Source organism: Strigops habroptila, chromosome W (assembly GCF_004027225.2).
Source record: "Strigops habroptila isolate Jane chromosome W, bStrHab1.2.pri, whole genome shotgun sequence".
Taxonomy (NCBI): Eukaryota; Metazoa; Chordata; class Aves; order Psittaciformes; family Psittacidae; genus Strigops; species Strigops habroptila.
This window is the reverse complement of record NC_044301.2, coordinates 30252394-30258486: the sequence shown is the minus strand read 5'-3', so window position 1 is coordinate 30258486 and position 6093 is coordinate 30252394. Positions and strand designations below refer to the sequence as shown.

General features: G+C 43.9%; 1 non-coding gene across 1 annotated transcript; it reads right to left on the bottom strand.

The window, feature by feature from the left end:
• Positions 1-730: 730 nt before the first annotated feature.
• Positions 731-849, bottom strand: LOC115619321. Its single transcript, XR_003994974.1, has one exon. It is a non-coding gene; the product is annotated as a 5S ribosomal RNA (ribosomal RNA).
• Between the last annotated feature and the right edge of the window lie 5244 nt (positions 850-6093).

Here is a 6093-nt window from a genome sequence, read left to right as displayed (position 1 = left end):
TTTAGGTTGTAAAAGTGATGCTGCCATTGGTGCCGCAGCTGCCATGGATTTTACAGGCGTTAAAGGTGGATATAGATCAGGCTCTTTTTCTGGCTCAGTAGGTCCAGGACCAAGAGGATCAAAATCAGAATCAGATGGAGAAGGGACATCATCATGTATATTATCATCATCCTTCTCATTCTCCATTTTAGATGTCAAAACAGCCTCAACCGCCTGTAAAGTTTTTAAAGTGGTATATACCTTTCTCCAAGTAACAATTAACTCTTCCAGAACTTCAAATTGCAACAGTTTTTTTGTTTGCAATTCTTCTCCCACCTTTGACCAAATTTGACTATCAAAAGTTCCTGTTACAGGAAACCAAGTGCAATGGGCCTTTACCCACATTAACAATGAGGCCAGTTTTACTAGTGCTACCTTAAATCCCTGTTCTTTTAAAATTCGCTGTAAAACTTGAATATACAATTTATGCTCTTGTGATGTTGTTTGCCCCATGATTACCGTAACCGCGTTACTTACCTGTTCAGCGGTGTCCTGGGTTCAGCTATAGCAGTCATTTTTCTCCTTCTTAGTAGCTGGTGCAGTGCTGTGTTTTTGACTTTCAGCCTGGGAACAACGCTGATAACACTAATGTTTTTAGTTGTTGCTAAGTAATGTTTACTCCAACCAAGGACTTTCTCAGTCTCATGCTTTGCCGGGAGGAGGGGAAGCCGGGAGGAAGCAGAGACAGGAAAGCCTACAGCACCCAGGATTCCCAGGCGGTCTCCCATACAAGTACTAACCGAGCCTGACCCTGCTTAGCTTCCGAGATTAGATGAGATCGGGCGTTTTCAGGGTGGTGTGGCCGTAGGCGCGTGTCTTAGGATTCTGAAGTCAGAAATTGCCATCCCTCTTCCTTAGTTTGGTTACAAAGCTGCCACTGGTATTGTTAAGAACCCACGTTGGGCGCCATTTGTGGCGGGCTGAAAGACACAGACTCAGCGTATGCTCAAGCCCAACCAAATCCATTTATTTCTCTCACTGCCTTGCTTTTATAGTTACATTTCAGGAACTCGACTGTGCAGCCAAACAGGATGTTTATGCACACAGCAAACACTCTTTCCTAAACATACGAATGCTGCCCCAGTGTTCTGGGACAAAGGGTGATCTGACCTGTTCTGGTGTTCATAAACAAGTCATAAAGTGACCACCACTATTGCACATTCCTGTTTCACACCCACACACAGCTGTGCTTTGAACTCCTGAGAAAGGCTGGTCAAGACCTGTCAAGGCACTATTTATGCTTCTGTTTGCTTCTTGCTAAAGCTCTTAAAGATACAGTTACATTCTTCGGGTCATGCAATGTTTCGCAAGATCTCTCCACAGCCCTCTCTATCACGTGACCTGGAGGAACAATGATTTCAAATGGGGCCCTGAGCAACAACAAGCCTTTGAACAAATGAAACGAGAAATAGTACATGCAGTAGCCCTTGGACCAGTCCGGGCCGGGCCAGATGTGAAAATTCTGCTCTACACCGCAGCCAGGGAGAATGGTCCTACCTGTAGCCTCTGGCAGAAAGCTCCAGGGGAGACTCGAGGTCGACCCCTCGGCTTTTGGAGTTGGGGATATAGAGGATCAGAGGCCAGCTATACTCCCACTGAAAAAGAGATACTGGCAGCCTATGAAGGGGTTTGAGCTGCTTCAGAAGTGATTGGAACTGAAGCACAGCTCCTCCTGGCACCCCGGTTGCCCGTACTGGGCTGAATGTTCAAAGGCAGGGTCTCCTCTACACATCATTCAACCAATGCTACATGGAGTAAGTGGGCCGCACTAATTACACAACAAGCTCAAATAGGAAATCCCAGTCATCCAGGAATTCTAGAAGTCATCATGGACTGGCCAGAGGGCAAAGATTTTGGAATGTCACCAGAGGAGGAGGTGATGTGTGCTGAAGAGGCCCCACCATATAATAAACTGTCAGAAAGTGAGAAGCAATATGCCTTGTTTACTGATGGGTCCTGCTGTACTGTGGGAAAGCATCAGAGATGGAAGGCAGCTGTGTGGAGTCCCCTGAAACAAGTTGCAGAAACTGCTGAAGGAGAGGGTGAATCAAGCCAGTTTGCAGAGGTGGAAGCCATCCAGCTGGCCTTGGACATTGCTGAACAAGAAAAATGGCCAGTACTTTACTGATTCATAGAACTCGTTAAGAACTCACCAACGAAGTTTAAGTTGACAAGCAGGTATTCTTTACTGCAGTGCTGGGAGACACAGGGGATATCTCCTCCTAATGTGTGTCCCGTTTAAGCATCAAACAGACCATGATAATATTGTTGCTTAACATACATATTCATTACATTTCTGATTAACGTCATACATATTCATTAGTTGTCTGAGAATCGTTTTACATAATTCCACGCCCGTTTTCGCATGCGCATAACAACATGGTAGTGGTCTTTGTTGGTCGTTTTACTTCTTCCAACAATCTTCATCACTTGGCCGTTCCTTGAACTCTTGTTCTGGTAGTCTTTGAAGCATGCTCAGTAGATAAATGCTTATACCACCTTAATTAGTTCGGTAACACTGCTGACATAAGTGAGTGATTTCTCCACGTCCTTCTACTTATCAGTTAACTTAGCTACAGCACCTCCTGAACATCTGCTAGTTTCAGATACTCTTTATCTACAGTCCTGTTTTGCTTACAATAAATTTTGTACAAAGGTCATAAGGTTTTAAAACTATGTCAGCTACAATGATTGATCTTATACAACGATCCTTATTATGTTCTTTGGGTCGGGCTTTTTAGGTTTTGAAAGTTTTGTTGTTATGTCAGCAACTACTAGTGCAGTTTTGGCTGATTATTATGAAATATACCCCTAAGATACTTTCCTTTGCTTTGTTACAAAGCCACCAAAGTTTTATTTACAAAGGCTTATACTTCATTTTGTACTTCCTTGTCTCATTACCTCTATACTGACTCATGGATGGTAGCAAATGCCCTGTGGGGGTGGTTGCATCAGTGGAAGCAGAGAAACCAGCAATGCAGAGGTAAACCCATCTGGGCTGCTGCATTGTGGCAAGATATCACTGCCCAGGTGCAGAACCGGGTGGTGAAGGTATGCCACCTAGATGCTCATGTACCCAAGAGTCAGGCCACTGAGGAACACCAGAACAACCAACAGGTGGATCAAGCTGCTAAGATTGAAGTGGCTCAGATGGACTTAGATTGGCAACAGAAGGGTGAATTATTTTTAGCCCAGTGGGCCCATGACACCTCAGGCCATCAAGGCAGAGATGCAACATATGGATGGGCTCATGATTGAGGGGTGGACTTAACGATGGACACTCTTGCCCAGGTTACTCAGGAATGTGAAACATGTGCTGCAGTTAAGCAAGCCAAGCAGTTAAAGCCGCTCTGGTACGGAGGACAATGGCTGAAGTACAAGTATGGGGAGGCCTGGCAGATGATTGACTATATCACACTCCCACCGACCCACCAAGGCAAGCGCCATGTGCATACCATGGTGGAAGCAACCACTGGATGGGTGGAAACATATGCTGTGCCCCACACCACTGCCCGGAACACTATCCTGGGCCTTGAGAAACAAGTCACGTGGTGACACAGCACCCCAGAAAGAATTGAGTCAGACAATGGGACTCATTTCCGGAACAACCTCATAGACACTTGGGCCAAAGAGCATGGCATTGAGTGGGTATATCACATCCCCTACCATGCACCAGCCTCTGGGATAATCGAACGGTACAATGGGCTGTTAAAAACTACCCTGAGAGCAATGGGTGGTGGGACTTTCAGACGTTGGGATACACATTTACCAAAAGCCGCCTGGTTGGTTGGCACTAGGGGATATGCCAACAGGGCTGGCCCAGCCCAATCAGAACTTTTATGTACTGTAGAGGGGGATAAAGTTCCTGTGGTACACATTAAGTATTTGCTGGGGAAGACAGTCTGGGTTATTCCTGCTTCAGGTAAAGGCAAACCCACTCGTGGGGTTGTTTTTGCTCAGAGACCCAGATATACTTGTTGGGTAATGCAGGAAGATGGGCAAGTCCGATGTGTACCTCAAGGGGATTTGATCATTGGGGAAAACAGCCAATGAACTCAATTATATGCTGCTGCCTGCTATATAACACTTCTACAGCCCATCAGCTAGATGCCCATCTCCACCACTCTGGGCTTTGAAAAGAAGATATGTGCTCTCATGATCATCAGCAGAGACTAAAGTCATGGGAAAAGCCAGCAGCAGCAGCAGAACTGTCCTCAGGTCACCATCGGCTGACCCTGACTTCCCTCCGATCATCACCCCAACAAGAATGAACTTTGACGAAACCAGACGAGCTCAGCAATGACCAGACGTGTTCGGGGGTGTCATCAGCAGGCAACAATCCAACACTACACACTGTCTCTCCTGCCCAGAAAGAGTGTTACAAGAGATGGAGACTGACATCATGGACTGGATGAATTCATCAACTTTATAGAGATTGGTCCATGGACTAAGGAATGATATCTCTCTCTTTGTGGGTATGTGGGTGTGTATATATATGTGTATATATCAAGAGACAAAAAGCGATGGTATATTGAAAAATGTGGGATCTGAGCGTGATGTGAATGGTATGGAATAAGGAGTGGATACTGTCCTGGGTTCAGCAGTAGCAGTCATTTTTCTCCTTCTTAGTAGCTGGTGCAGTGCTGTGTTTTTGACTTTCAGCCTGGGAACAATGCCGAGAACACACCAATGTTTTTAGTTGTTGCTAAGTAATGTTTACTCTGACCAAGGACTTTCTTAGTCTCATGCTCTGCCAGGGAGGAGGGGAAGCTGGGAGGAAGCAGAGACAGGACACCTGACCCAAACTAGCCAAAGGGGTATTCCATACCACAGCACGTCATGCCCAGTATAGAATCTGGGGGGAGTTACCCGGAAGGCCCAGACCGCTGCTCAGGTCTGGCTGGGTATCAGTCGGCAGGTGGTGAGCAATTGTATTCTCTCCCCTTGTTATTTTCCTTATCATTATTATTATTGGTGGTAGCAGTAGTAGTTTTGTATTATACCTTAGTTACTGGACTGTTCTTATCTCAACCCGTGGGAGTTACATTCTTTCAGTTCTCCTCCCCATCCCTCCGGGAGTGGGGGAGGACAAAGGCGGGGAGTGAGCAAGCAGCTGCGTGGTTCTGAGTTACCGGCTGGGCTTAAACCATGACATGCATGTCCTGCTGCATTTCACAATGAGGAGGTCTAGGCACAATTGCACTTTGCCAGTAGTTCTAGTTCCCAGCCTCCTTAATGGCATCAGAATATAGGCTTCCACTGACAGTAAAAGGATCAGAACCTATATAATTATGAAGTTAGAAAATATACCGGAATATAACTCATTGCAAATAAATATTAATGTTGTAATTATAACTTCTTTTTTCAAAGTGGTATAAAATATACATTGCAAAACAAATTGAGTTCAGTAAGTATTAATGGTGAAAATTCTTTTTGGTATCTTAAAATGTTTTGGCATCTTAAGATGCCTTAAAATATAGGCATATCATTATTAACACTATAATAGAAGAAATATTATCTCCAATTAAAAAAAACCACCACATGTCACATTGCAGAGTCAGTCCTGTTATTCAAATCATGAAGTGTATTTTCATAGCTTTTTTAATTAAAATGCAGTAGAAAAAAAAAATTGGAGGTTTTATGACATGGTTTCTTATCCTTGCATGCATCATTTCCAACCTCATCAGTCATTTCACATTACAGTTAGAAAATGTGAAAATTTTACATGATTATTTCCTTTTCCCTAGGGCTTAATATTATGTCATCTTACCAGCTGTTAAAATCTATATTAAAAACCCCTCAGTTTTTCAGTAGAGGAACCATGGCTTTCAATTTAAGAATGGCAGAAATATTCTCAACAAAAATACCTTCTCTACATTCAAAACCAGTTGTTGATTATTCTACTGTGAGTGGAAGCTATTACAGACAAAAATAAAATATGCCAAAATGTTATATTAGGAGCCTTGGCACAATACTTTTGAATAATGCATTTTGCCTTATGTTGCAGACTACTGTAATTCAAAATGTAAATCCTGATGCTCAAAAGTTTGGGTC